The following is a 14,159-nucleotide window of genomic DNA, read 5'->3' as shown; positions in this document are numbered from 1 at the left end:
AAGTTCCCCAATGTCTTTAAACGCACCTTGTTTTGTCTTTCAGATGTGGGATGCAGCGCCGAAGGCCTCCGGAGCGTGCGAAGAGTTGGTAAGCTTTTGTCTTTCAGATGCCGGAATGCAGTGTGAAGACCTCCGGAGCGCACGAAGAGTAGGTAAGCCTTTGTCTTTCAGATGCCGGAATGCAGCGCGAGGCGTTGGTGACAGCCGACGGACCAGGTAAGTGAAGAGCTGTCACTGAAGACCGTAATGCTAACCTGTTCTTTCTTGTCTTTATAGGTGTTGCTGAAGACTGGATTCAGGATGGTAAGCCTTTTTCCTTAGGCCCAGGATCAGATGCAGAAGACACGATGAGCATTCTGCTGCAGAGGATGCAGAATAACGCAAAGCAAGATTCATCCATCGGGTGTGGTTTAAATAGCCTCCTGTAGTGCTTAGATGTCTCCTTCCACAGCCACGCCTAGGTAAGAAAAGAGTTCCTGCTTTCCAGAAGAGTTCCAGTGTTCTGAATCTAGGGAGTGGCTCCTGCCCCACCCAACAGGAAAAGTAGTTCCAAACAGAAGAGGATCAGAGGCTCAACTGGCAGGCAAGTAAGCAGCATGGTCTGCTGCAGGTAAGTCCACCCAAGCATTATGAGCCCGGCGCTTCCAGCGCTGGGACTGGGCATATTTATGAGCCTGGTGCCACTGGCGCCAGGACTGGGTCCAAAAGGTCCCAATTGGGACTGGTTGGCACTCGGAACCTGGGTTATGGATCTGCTTCCAAGGGAGTTGGGAAAACCCTGACCTTTTGGAAGCAGAGATCATGACACACAGTATGATACCACAGATCCAAAGGTGGAACAACAAACAACTCAGACTTAGTACAATTGGATTACAGACCACTATTACAACCATACTTACACTCTAGACAGAAGAAACACCCTAAAACAAAACTTCACCTACACACCAGGAACCAGCTGCTGGTGGAAAAACGTAGGATCATGAGACAAGCAACAAGAATTGCAAACATCTGGCCGACCGAAAGGAACAAATTAAAAGCAAAACAGGCGAACAAAATCTATAAATCCTGGCTGAAACACAACAGACTCACTCTATATCAAGAAGACTTGGAGGTCATGTTAAGAAGCCTAAGTGGAAAGAGAACAAATTATTTTTGGTCTCTTATCGACTCAGCAGGTGACTCCACCCGGGACGCACTTGTGAACAACGTTGGAGAGCAAAAATGGATATACCACTTCTCAGAGCTCTTTAAAAAGCCTGCAAATGCCAATACACACAAAGGCCTCTAGCCTACCACAACATGGATCATTGATTATGATCGAGAAACGATCGAAGATAAAATGAAGAAACTAAAACTGTCTTGTGCTCCTGGATCAGACGGGATAACTCAAGGCCTAAAAAACAACCCAGAACTATGGGCTTGGTTAATATCGGACATTTTTGACACCTGTGTCAGGTCCAAGAGTATCCCCCCTCCTGGAAAACCTCAAATTTAGTGCCTATTTACAAGAAGAATGAAAAATCAGACCCAGTGAATTACGCCATATAGAACTGCTGGATGTGCTGGGCAAACTATTTGGATCTCTACTTCTGAAAAGATTCCAATCATGGGTGAAATCTTCAGGGTGCTCAGATCCTTAACAGTCGGGGTTTGTTAAAAACTCAGGGACCCAAGTCAATATTCTGACGCTGAGTGTCATGAAGGCGAAGCTCTTGGATGGCGGCCCTAGAATATTCTTGGCATTCATGGACTTAAGCCAAGCTTTTGATCGTGTGAACAGGGATAGGTTATGGGAGAAACTAACAACGTGAAGATGTCCCAACTCAATCCTAGAACCAATCAAATGCTTATATTCTGGCACCTCAATGCTTGTGCGCGTTAGTTGTGCTGGTCAGCTGTCTCAAGAAAGCCAGACCTCGCAAGGAGTCAAACAGGGCTGTCCGTTAGCACCTGCCCTATATAATGCTTACACGGGAGATGTTGGGACCTACGTAATCAACTTAACAACTTTCCCGCCAAAACTAGGCAATGGCAAAATCAGTCACTTACTCTACACAGACGGCATCATTTTGCTCGATCAGACGTCCATTGGCCTCCAACGTAGACTTGATCGTTAACAAAAATATGTAAGGGAAAACTACCTTGAAATCAACATCAACAAAACAAAAATCTTGTTTTTGGAGAAACATTTCAAACATAAAGAAACGGGACATTGGTTCAAAGAAGGGAAAAAGGTGAAAAAGGTTACATCCTTCAAATATCTGAGAGTAACGATTAACTGCAATCCGCAAGAAACAGCAATGCAGGAAACTCTTTGGGCTAAAACAAAATCTTTAACCTCACAAACAAGGAAGATTGATAGAAAATATGGTTGATTTTCCCTGCAACCTGCTATCAATTTCTACAAAGCGAAAGCTATCCCGACCATCATCTATGGTACTGAAGCAATGCCTGCAATCCCAGACAGAATGTGGCCTCGACTTGAAGGATTTTAATGGAAAAAAATGCTGAATTTACCACCATCAACACCGATTGGCTCAGTGAGGAGAGAACTAGCCTTGGTATCCCTCAAAGCAACTGTGCTGTTAAATGGGTTGATGCTTTATCGTAAAACCCCAAACTCCAAACTCAAATAATTTGAACTAATCAGAGAGGAAGCCAAAAAGAAACGCAACAAGATGCTGACAGACTGGACCCGGAAAAACCACAAATTGCTCCAGGAGATTGGAAGCTCGGAGTTGGAGCTAGAAGAACATCCCAATAAAGTAAAGGCCAAACTAAAAGATTGGGACTGGATACAAACTCTCCAGGAAGCCGGAAAAACCAAACTTACTCAACATCTTCCAGTGAATATACAAAAAGTCAACGGCACGGTAGAATACCTGTTAAAGTTCCCTGATAAAGGCATTCGATCAACCTTTCTAAGAGCTTGTTTAAACCTGTTAAAAATAAACAAGATTTTAGCGATACAAAGAATCTCTACAAACAACACATGCCGATTTGGCAAGAGAGAAGAAATTGTGGAAACAATTGGACACTTATTCTTGTCCTGCAAAGGAACTACTACAAATAGACAAATCCACATGGGACACCTATTTAAAGACTCTCACAACTTAGATGAAACATACTGGTGGAACAAACTGATGAGTGGCAAAACCACGAAAACAGTGATCCCCGTGGTAAGATTTCTCCAAAGTCTGGGTCTGGACACAGAGGCTAAGAATACTATGGAACAAGGACCAATCGTACAGTCTTTGTGGGAGTCACGACATTATCTTAACAAAAAGAAACTGAAGTTTTAAGGAATATTGACTCAATGTACATATAAACCTTGTAAAAACTGTAGTAAAGTGTTAAATCAAGAATAACAAAATGACACCATGATGTATTTTTAAAATATATGTGCATTTATTTACTATTGCATTAGAGTTTAAACAATGTCAACAAGGTACTAGCAAACATACATCAATAAGGCAGAAGTATATAAGCAGAAAAATCAGTAAAGGTATGGAACGTTGTTCTGCTTTACTCCAGGACATATACAAAACAGTTGACTAACCTCCCAAATGAGTACTAGACTTATATTCGTCCTAATAAGGAAAGGAAGAAAAGTGTTCGAAGATGCAAGGAAACAGTAAAATCAGAATAATAGTACAGGGCCTGAATAGGTCCCTGCTGACCTTCAGAAATAAGTAGAAATAATTTAACAGTTTGTGTTTACTGCAACACATACTTTCTATAGTAAAGAGTGAACTGTGGTGTTTTGTTAGATTCAAACCTATAAGAAATCACTGTTACTTTCTAAAATTCTGGACTTTTGTCATCATCACAACATCACAGGATCAATGCCAATAGTTTTGGCGTCTACTGTTGTTCTTTGCATTGTGCATTTATAGGCACCTGAGTGCAAAGTCAGAAAGGAGGATGTGATAAGGGGTGCATGTGTGCAATAGAACGAGAAGGGGAATCCATTTAACTGGTGAAATGTTATCTCTGGTGCAAATGCTGGTTAAAATTGAGCTGTGCTGCTGTAAGCAAGGTGCCTTTAATATAAACTCAGGAAACTAATGACTTAAAATTCCCGATGATGTGTGTGTGCATGCGGGAAGACCAACAATAAGACCCACTAAAGAACAAGTTACTTCTTACCTTGTAACGTTCTTTCGACGGGATGTTCCTCCGACGTATTCCTCATCTTAAATATCTCCTTCCAGCTCTGCTGGCCTCGGAAATTTTTTTCTCTAGAGGGCGCTGCGCGTCGACGTCCTCCGAGTCGATGTCCCTCGACAGCCGCCGTATCGACGTCGACGTCATCCTGCCTATAAAGGCCGCACGCAGCGTCCGTTGCTCAGTTCTGTTTTGTAGCCCACAATAATACTTTCTGTACTAACTAATCACCCTGAAGGAGCGTAAGCTGCAACAACAAGGGAAGTAGAACTGCGGGGATGGATGGGAGGGTCGATGAGGAATACATCGGAGGAACATCCCGTCGAAAGAACGTTACAAGGTAAGAAGTAACTTGTTCTTCGAAGGGATTGTGTCCTCCGACGTATTCCTCATCTTAGATAGGCTCCCATAGCAGCATTCTATTATCGGAGGAGGGAGTACTGACTTCACGCTGTCTTCTATTGATGAATAGAATGCAGTACAGCCCTTCCAAACCTAGTCTCTTGACTGGAGGAGGAATCCAAATTGTAAAAACGTGTAAAGGTATGGACAGACGACCATGTAGCGGCCGCACAGATGTCTTTAACCGGCACGCCTCTTTTGAGGGCCGATGAAGCTGCAATACCTCTGGTCGAATGAGCCCTAAGGTTTTGAGGGGGCTCTTTCCCTGCCAGTTCATAACATTCCAGAATGGCTAGAATGATCCATCTGGAAATGGTCTGCTTAGTTATTGGTAACCCCAGCTTGTGACCTGCGTAACCTACAAACAGCTGGTCTGCCTGTCTTATCCTGGCTAGTCTACTGATGTAAAAACTTAAAGCCCTCCTAGGGTCTAGCCTGTGTAACCTCTCTTCCTCTTTCCCCGGGTGAGGAGGAGGATAGAAAGATGGTAGGGTAGTCTTCTGAGTGATATGGAATTCAGAAACCACCTTTGGGAGGAAATTAGGCTTCACTTGCAGGACAACTTTGTCTTTGTGAAATATTGTGTGAGGGGGTTTACAAGAAAGAGCTTGTAATTCGCACACCCTTCTAGCAGATGTAAGTGCTATTAATAAAACAGTTTTAAGGGTAAGGAATCTTAACGAACAAGAATGGAGAGGTTCGAAAGGTGTACCCATCAGGAAAGTTAGTACTAAGTTTAAATCCCATAGGGGAACTTGGAATGGTCTTGGGGGATAAACATTGGTTAACCCCTTTAGAAACTGTATTACCAAGGGTAATTTGAAATAGGATGGTTCTTCCGCAGTGCGTTTAAAGATGGATAGCGCTGCGAGATAGCCCTTAATGGTGCCAACTTGAAGGCCTGAATTCGCCAAATATAGTAGGAAGGACAAAACCATTGGTGTACCACATGAAAAAGGGTCGATATTCTGTTCTCTACACCAGCTGCAAAATCTGTTCCAACGGCAGCGGTATAAAGACTTTGTTGCTGGCCTCCTTGCCGAAAGCAACACCTCCATAACATCATCAGGGAGGTCCCAATCCTTGTACCTCAGCCATTCAGAAGCCAAGCGTGAAGGTTGAGGGTTTTGATGTCTGGATGGAGAACCTGACCTCCCTTCTGTGAGAGTAGGTTCTCTCTGAGTGGAAGTCAAATTGGAGGGCAGATGGACAAGTCTAGAAGGTCCGGGTACCATGTTCTCCTGGCCCAATCCGGGGCAATTAGGATCATGGTTCGCCGGAATCTTCTCAACCTCCTGATCATTTGAGGAATGACAGGGACCGGTGGGAACGCGTACAGAAGCGGAAACTCCCAGTCCACTATGAACGCGTCTCCCAGAGCTCCTCTCGGGGGAAATTCCCTTGAGCAGAACAGATCGCATTTCCTGTTGAGGCTGATGGCGAACAGATCCACCTGAGGGGTTCCCCAAAGGGCGAAGATCTCTTGAAGGACTTCCTGAGCTAGCTCCCACTCGTGGGAGACTGTGCTCTGCCTGCTCAGAGCATCCGCTGTCAAGTTCTTCTCTCCGGCTAGGTGAACTGCCGATAGAGAGATTCCTTCTTGGATTGCCCAAAACCAGAGCTGCATCGCCTCTCTGCACAGGGGTAGTGATCCTACGCCTCCTCTTTTGTTGAGGTAATGCATGGCCACCGTGTTGTCCGTCATTATCAGGACATTTTTCCCTTGTACAGCTGGCAGGAACGCCTTCAGCGCAAATCTGATGGCTCTCAGCTCTAACAGGTTGATATGTAGTCTGGACTCCGTTGGAGACCAACGACCGCTGATGGTCAAGTCGTTGGCGTGGGCTCCCCACCCCGTGAGTGAGGCATCTGTGACTACTGTTATCTCCGGCCAGGGTTGCCAAAATTGTTCTCCTTTCAGAATGTTCTCCTGACAGGCCCACCACTGAAGGTCTCGAGCCACCCTGGGTGTGTCGTAACCGTGACTTTTCTTGGCGTCGACGCCGGTGTCAAAGCTGGCGTCGAGTCGACAGACCCGTGTGTCGAAGGTCCCCTCGACAACGGCGTCGAAGACATCGACCTCGGCGTCGACGGAACCCTCGTCGACGGTGTCGACGGAACCTTCGAGGAAGGTTTGGAGGTCATAGTCCTACTCGAGGGTTCGAGACGTGCTCGAGAGGTTATCTTCGCCGGGTACTGCGACTCACCGCGTTTTTGACCTTCGGGTCTTTCGACCAGAGCATCGCTCTCGGCAGTCTTCGAGGGGGTTGAGGCCGCTTTCTCGAAGACGCTCATCATATTTTTGCGGAATTCCTCCCATTCAGCCCAGGAACTATGTTTCGTGGGGCAAGGGATTCTTTTTGGCGAAACAGAGGAAGAGGAAGACGGAGAAGGGGATCTTCGACGTCTCCTCTTCGAGTTCTTCGATCTCGAGGAGTGATGAGACCCACTCCGAGACCTGGAGCGCGAATGGTGACGAGGAGACGAGTTTCTCGACTTCGTCGACGAAGAAGAAGCTTTAAAAGTCTTACCTTTCTCCAGCTTCCCCCTACGCTCCTTCAGGGCCTTAGCTGTCATGGACATACAGTCCTCGCATTCCGAACAATGGTGTTCAGCTCCCAAACACCACAGACAAACTCTGTGAGGGTCAGTCAACGACATCTTTTTCCCACAATCTCGGCATTTTTTGAAGCCGGATCGAGGAGTTGTCGGTTCCGACGAGGAAGCCATCGAGTACGGATCGAATGACTCGAGGTAAATAGGATTAATCTGACTAAGAACTGAGCAACGGTATTCCGAGGCACTGAGTAAGCGCGGAAAAACGGAACTGAGCAACGGACGCTGGGCGCGACCTTTATAGGCAGGATGACGTCGACGTCGATACGGCGGCTGTCGAGGGACATCGACGCGCAGCGCCCTCTAGAGAGAAAAAATGTTCCGAGGCCAGCAGAGCTGGAAGGAGATATCTAAGATGAGGAATACGTCGGAGGACACAATCCCTTCGAAACTATGTTTGTATTGTGGAGATGGAACACATTTTGTAGGAAGATGTCCACGTGCTCCTAAAAGATTTCCATCTTTTCCTGGAAAGGGACAAGTAGTAGCAAATACCATTCAGACAGCAATACCACATATCACTCTTAATGTATCCTTCTATTGGGAAGGTAAACTAAGGTGTGGAGGTCCGTGTGTGATTGACTGTGGAGCTACTGGAAATTTTATGGATTTAACTTTAGCAGAAAGGTTGGGAGTGCCTGTGGTAACTAAAGGAGTTCCTGAACAAGTGAGGGCGGTGGATGGTACACAATTGACCTCTGGTTTAATTATTAAGATGACAGGTGTGTTGAGAATGAAGACTGGTGAAGAACATGGTGAGGAAATTGTGTTTGAGTTAATTGATGCACCACAGTTACAAATAATTTTAGGAATGCCATGGTTGACTTTACACAATCCATAGATTGATTGGGGAAGAAGAACGGTAGAGTTTAAGTCAGAAATTTGTAAGGAACAATGTTCAATGTTTTTTCAAGAATGGGAACAGAAATAATTTTCTGCAGTTCAAGGAGTGTGTTTAGCTGCTGGAGTTGTTAATGAACATGTGATAGGAGCAGTGTCTGGTTATTTATCAGCTTGTTATCAAGAGTTTAAGGATGTGTTTGATAAACTAGTTGCTAGTGAGTTACCTCCACATCGTTCATTTGATTGTAAAATTGATCTTGAGGATGGAGCACCAATACCTTGTGGAAGGGTTTATGCATTGACAGAAAAAGAAAATGAACATTTAAAAGAATACCTTGATGAGAATTTAGCCAAAGGTTTTATTAGAAATTCACAATCCCCGCAGCTTCACCATTATTTTTCGTGCCTAAAAAAGATAAGAGCTTGAGAACATGTATTAATTATAGGGCATTGAATAAGATCACAATTAAGAATAGATATCCTTTAACATTAATTTCAGTTATGTTGGACAGAATTCAAGGAGCTAAAATATTCTCTAAATTAGATCTCAGAGGAGCCTATCATTTAGTAAGAGTGAGAGAGGGTGACGAATGGAAGACAGCTTTTAGGACTCGCTATGGGTTATTTGAGTACCAGGTCATGCCTTTTGGTCTTTGTAATGCTCCTGCTGCATTTCAATTTTTCATCAATCAAGTTCTTCGTGAATTTTTGGATATGTTTGTTGTAGTATATATAGACGACATTTTAATATTTTCTAAAGAATTGAATGAACACATTGAACATGTTCGAAAGGTTTTGGCTAAGTTAAGAGAAAATAAATTGTTTGCAAAAGTTGAAAAAAGTCAATTTCACACTGATAGAGTGGAATTTTTAGGTTTTGTTTTGTCTCCAGAAGGGTTGGAAATGGATTCAGTTAAGGTGAAAGCTGTACGAGATTGGCCACAACCAACTTCAGTAAAAGATTTGCAAAGTTTTATTGGTTTTGCTAATTTTTATCGCAGATTTATACAACATTTTTCGCAGATCATTTCCCCTATGACAAAATTGTTAAAGAAAGAAGTTAAATTTGAATAGAGTGATGAAGCTGAGAAAGCCTTTGATTTTCTGAAAGATAAATTTGTTACTGGTCCTATTTTATTGTACCCTGATGTTGAACAACCTTTTTTCTTAGAAGCTGACGCTTCAGATTGTGCTATGGGTGCTGTATTGTCACAACGTCTTCGTGTTACTGGACAGCTTCATCCGGTAGCTTTCTTTTCTAAAACATTTTCATCTGCTGAAAGAAATTATACAATTTCTGATTGTGAATTGTTAGCAATTAAGGCAGCTTTTGTTGAATGGAGACACTATCTTTTGGGTGCCAGACATCGGGTCACTGTGTTCACTGATCATAGGAATTTGACTTTTCTTCGATCTGCAAGAACCTTAACACCAAGACAATTGCGTTGGTCATTATTTTTTGCCGAATATGATTTTGTTATTTTATTCAAACCTGGGCGTCAGAATGGGAAAGCAGATGCCTTGTCTAGGTGTTTTCCGGGAAGTTTGAAGAGTGATCCTTGTTCACCTATGCCTTTGCTTGCAGAAAATAATTTTGTCATTGCTGGGGTTGAAAAGGTTCAGGATTTTCATGAGTCAATTTTGCAATTTTATACTGAAGAATAACTTTTGGTTTGGGCTGCAGAAGATTCTGAGCGTCATATTAAGGAATGTTTAACTTTTGTTGGAAAACAGTTGTATTTGCCTTCTGAAGATTTGAGGATTGAGGCATTAAAGAACTGTCATGATTCTCCTTTAGCTGGTCATCCTGGTATTAAGAAAACTTTTGATCTTCTTCAAAGAGAATTTTGGTGGAAGGAAATGAAGGAAGATTCAGAAAATTATGTGAGAACTTGTGATGTTTGTATTCGTTCTAAGTCAGATCATCAGAAAGCTTCAGGATTGTTGGTTCCACTTCCGATTCCACCTCGACCGTGGCATACGGTATCAATGGATTATATTGTGGATTTACCGCCTGATAAGGGTTGTACAACTATACGTGTGGTTGTGGATGTGTTTTCAAAGGCTGGTCACTTTATTCCCATCAAGGGAGCGGCTACAGCAACATCTTTAGCTCAGGCCTTCTTGCAAAATGTTGTTAAATTACATGGTTTACCTAGTCAAGTAATTTCTGATCGAGGATCTCAATTTATCTCTAGATTTTGGAAAGCTTTTTGCAAAGAGTTGAAAATTGAGATTAATTTAACAACAAGTTATCATCCTGAGGGAAACGGTCAAACCGAGAGAGTGAATCAAGAATTAGAGAAATATATACAATGCTATCTTGGTGCTGATCAAGGGTGGTTGGAATTACTTTGGTTGGCAGAATGTTGTTATAATAATGCTACAAAAGATTCAACTTCTATGTCTCCATTCTTCTTAAATCAGGGATTCCATCCACGATTTTTGAGAGGAGTGGTTTTGGATGAAATTGAGGTTCCAGATGTTGAAAGTAGATTGCTTGCTATGGAACAAAATTTCAGACGTGCAGTTCAGGCTTTGAAAAAGAGTAAATTAAATGACAAAAAATTTGCAGACAGAAAGCGTCGTAAAGAACCTAATTATCAGGTTGGAGACAAAGCTATTTTAGATTCTAGAATTGTTCGTGGTCAACTTCAGTACTTGGTTGATTGGAAGGGATATGGTCCAGAAGAGCGTTCATGGGAGAAAGTGAGTAATATACATGCCCCTAGATTGGTTAAAAGGTTTCATCATTTAAATCCTAAAAAGGTTGGCCCTGGGTCAGGGCATTACAGAGGGGGTACTGTCAGGATTCCATGGCATTCTTCCCGATTTTCAATGAGAAAATCTTCATTAAGAAGATTTAAGTAAACATTTATTTTTAATCTTCCTTATTATATTCTTTATTAGGAGAACTGGTTGAGTGATGTGTGGTTTTAATTCAGAATTTCTCTTGCCAATATCTTAATAAGTTTCCTTAATGTTATATATATACAGGAAGTACCAAATTCCCCAAACCAAGATGGAGGTTCAATTCAGCACTAATGATTGGAGGAGAAGTATTGTGATGTTTGGAATGTTTACCAAAATTCTAAACTGCCTTTCATTCCAGTTTCCTTAGAGGAAGGTTGCAGTTATGTTAGCTCTGAAGAAAATTAAACTTTAGTGAATTATAGAAAACTATATTTTAAAGAAATAACTACTGAGAAGATAAAGAAACTTCAAGAAGAACTCATTCAGTGTTCAAAGAACAATTTCTTTACAGATGAAGCAAGCTAAGTCTTTCTGAGAAGTCGTTATCAAGATATTAATATATACTAATTGTGCCAAGAAGTTATTTTTGAAAACTGTGATTTTATTAAGCTATGAACTTTCATGCGCTCATTTTCTCGTGTTGTTTACCGGTTGGTAAAAGTAATGTTCGTTTTGCTGAAATTGCGGTTGCTTTAGTATTTTATCTTTATTAGAATTTGAGTTGTGAATATATATATTCTGAGTTTTTATAAACGTTTAACAATACTAACCTTTCTAGATCTAGATTTATATTTCGCGTGCGCGTGAATTCGTTATAGTTTACATTAGAGTAAAGGACCTGTTGGCGTGTATCGTGCGTCCTTCAGTGTATTCCTTCTTCCTGGTTGTGATGAATTCACGTCTCGTTTGGGGTGTATTTACCAAGGAAGTAATATGAGCGATTGAGTTTAGAGTTTTCAGTGGCGTCGAGTAATCTAAGTAGTGCGCGGTCTTTGTTTAGAGACTTTGTTTAGAGAGCGCGGTTCATCTGAAAGCAAGCGCGGTTCATCTATTGCGCGGTTCATCTTCTGTGTGCGCAAATCTTCTGAGAGCGCGGTTCATCTAGTGCGCGGTTCATCAGAGCGAGATTCTTCAAGTGTGCTGTTCACCTTAAAGTGAGTGCTGATCATCTGTAGCACGGTTTTTTCTTTGTGCGCTGTTCTTCGTTTTAGTGTGCGTATTTTTTCCTTAAGAGCCCGGATCCGTTGGTGTCAAGTTTTGCTTCAATTCTTTTGAGCAAATTTTAATTAAGGATTTTTCGTATCATCTTTGGAGTAAAAGGTGTGAATACGCTATTTTCTGAAATCATAAATAGCGTGTATCTTCAACTTCAGATTTTCAACTATTAAACATAAAGAGTCATTCAAGAATTCAAGAACTCATTTTTGAAGTATTTTTGGACATTTAATTCTTTACAATAACTAAGATTCTTGTGGCAATAAGTTTAGTAAAAGAATTCCAAAAAGCAACTTAAAATTTCAGTAAGAAAGATACTTAGCAATAATTATTTTAGCCTATCAGCTATCAAGCATAGGCTGCAGGTATTTACCTTTCTTCAATTGAAAACATATAAAGAATTAGACGTTTAATATTGTGTAGAGTTATAATTAAAGTATATATTATTTGTGTTTAGATTTTCACAGACAAGACACTGATGAATAACCATTCCAGTAATCCAGTTCCAGATGGAAAACCAGTAGTCGAGAGGTCTACATAGAAACCAGTGAAAATCTGCTTTTGTTTTGTTCTCCATTGCCCTTTCCCCTTGGGTTTGCCAATTTAGTAAGTATATCTTTTGATAGATTGTTGAGTTGGCACACTTGGGGGGTCTGGTGGGCCAGCATCACTTCTGCAGGAAGCTTTCAAGACTGGACCTTGACAGTATTTCCTGTATAATTCTGCCGGGAACCTGTCCGCCCCCGGTATCTTGCCCATGGGTAATGCACCTATGGTCTCTCTTTTCCGAACAGGGGCAGCTCTATCTCCCCCCACTCTTCCTCAATGTCCTGAGCTCTATCCTCACCATCTGCCTCATACAGATTTTGGTAAAACCCTCTGAAAACCAAATTAATCTCCCCTTGGGCCCATCATTTCTCGCCACACTCGTCTCTAATGGTGCTGATCATTTCCCTGCTCTCCTGTGCCCTACATAATCAAGCCAGCAGTTTCCCGGGTTTATCTCCATCTTCATGGAGTCTTTCCACATATTTACTGTAGTCGTGCTTGCCCAGCCTCTTCCAGGCAGCTATACACTCCTGCCGCAGCTCCATATATTCCCTCTTCCTGCCCATCTGTAGTCCATTTCCCCCCGTCCACGCTTCCATCTGTTGCTCTGCTCTGGTTATGGGGATCAGTAGTTCCCTCCAGATTCCACTAGCCTTCCTGATCGCCTCCACCTGATTACCACTTTAAATGATTCCCAAAAGGTGGGTGCAATACTGACGCTACCTTCATTAATCGTAAATAATTCCTCTATCTTCCTTCCCAGGTGTTCCCTGAAGTGGTCGTCTAGCAATGCCTTCTGGTTGTTGTGGTAGGTCGGAAGAAGGAGTCAGACACATTTTGGACATTTCTCTGTTCTTTTATTAAAATGATAAAGAAAAGGCCTATCTTACCCTATTCATATAGGGGTGTCCCCTACCCAAGTAGATTAACAAAAGGTACTTGTCTGTCATTAGGAAGTCCAAATCAAAAATGTCCTCAGTCCAAACCTAAATCTATCTGACCCTACCACTAATAGTAACAACTAAAGTTTGCCAAAAGTATGTCTCTCTTCTGGTTGCTTCCATTTGGCCATCTATCTTGAGGTTTTATCTCAGGGTTTTCTTATTTCACATATATCTCCAATATGAAAATGTCACTAGAAAGATGATCTATCTCTTTTTGGTTTACAGAGTTTTCTTCATGAGCTCTTGTACCTCCTCCCAATTCATGGGTCTAGTATTCCAGAGGGTGTGGCACTTATCACTGTTCTACTTGAATTATTCTCTTACACTCCTTCCTCTGATTTTGTGTCTTTCACTTTCTTGCCATCCAACCTGTATGGGGTTTCTTATAACTTTCTTGTGGGTGGAACACCACCATCCCGTGGGGCCTCCCTACTGGGCTCTTTCTCTGGTTGCTTGGTTTTCTCTGTAATCGTAACTCACAACACTTTTCACAGTCTGTCATTAAGTGGTCTCCCCACTCGTCAATAATTATCTCTCTTGGCTTTCACCATCCTTCCCAGGATATAATTTCCAACTTTCTCTAAGTCTCACAATCAATCTCGTTCTTCACATTTCTAAGTAGTTTCTGAGGTACAGCGTTATGCTGAATCACTGTCCCAATCTCAACAT

The 14,159-nt window shown here is 42.2% G+C and overlaps 1 protein-coding gene across 3 annotated transcripts in view; it reads right to left on the bottom strand.

Moving 5' to 3' along the window:
- Window positions 1-14,159, bottom strand: part of SLC26A8 (solute carrier family 26 member 8) — a 3,396,452-nt gene that overhangs the window by 823,865 nt on the left and 2,558,428 nt on the right. The gene's annotated exons all lie outside the window — the stretch shown is intronic.

This window comes from Ambystoma mexicanum, chromosome 13, assembly GCF_040938575.1.
Source record: "Ambystoma mexicanum isolate Mex_15411 chromosome 13, UKY_AmexF1_1, whole genome shotgun sequence".
Classification (NCBI taxonomy): domain Eukaryota; kingdom Metazoa; phylum Chordata; class Amphibia; order Caudata; family Ambystomatidae; genus Ambystoma; species Ambystoma mexicanum.
Note: the sequence above shows the minus strand (reverse complement) of the source record. Positions and strands in the feature narration are given on the sequence as shown.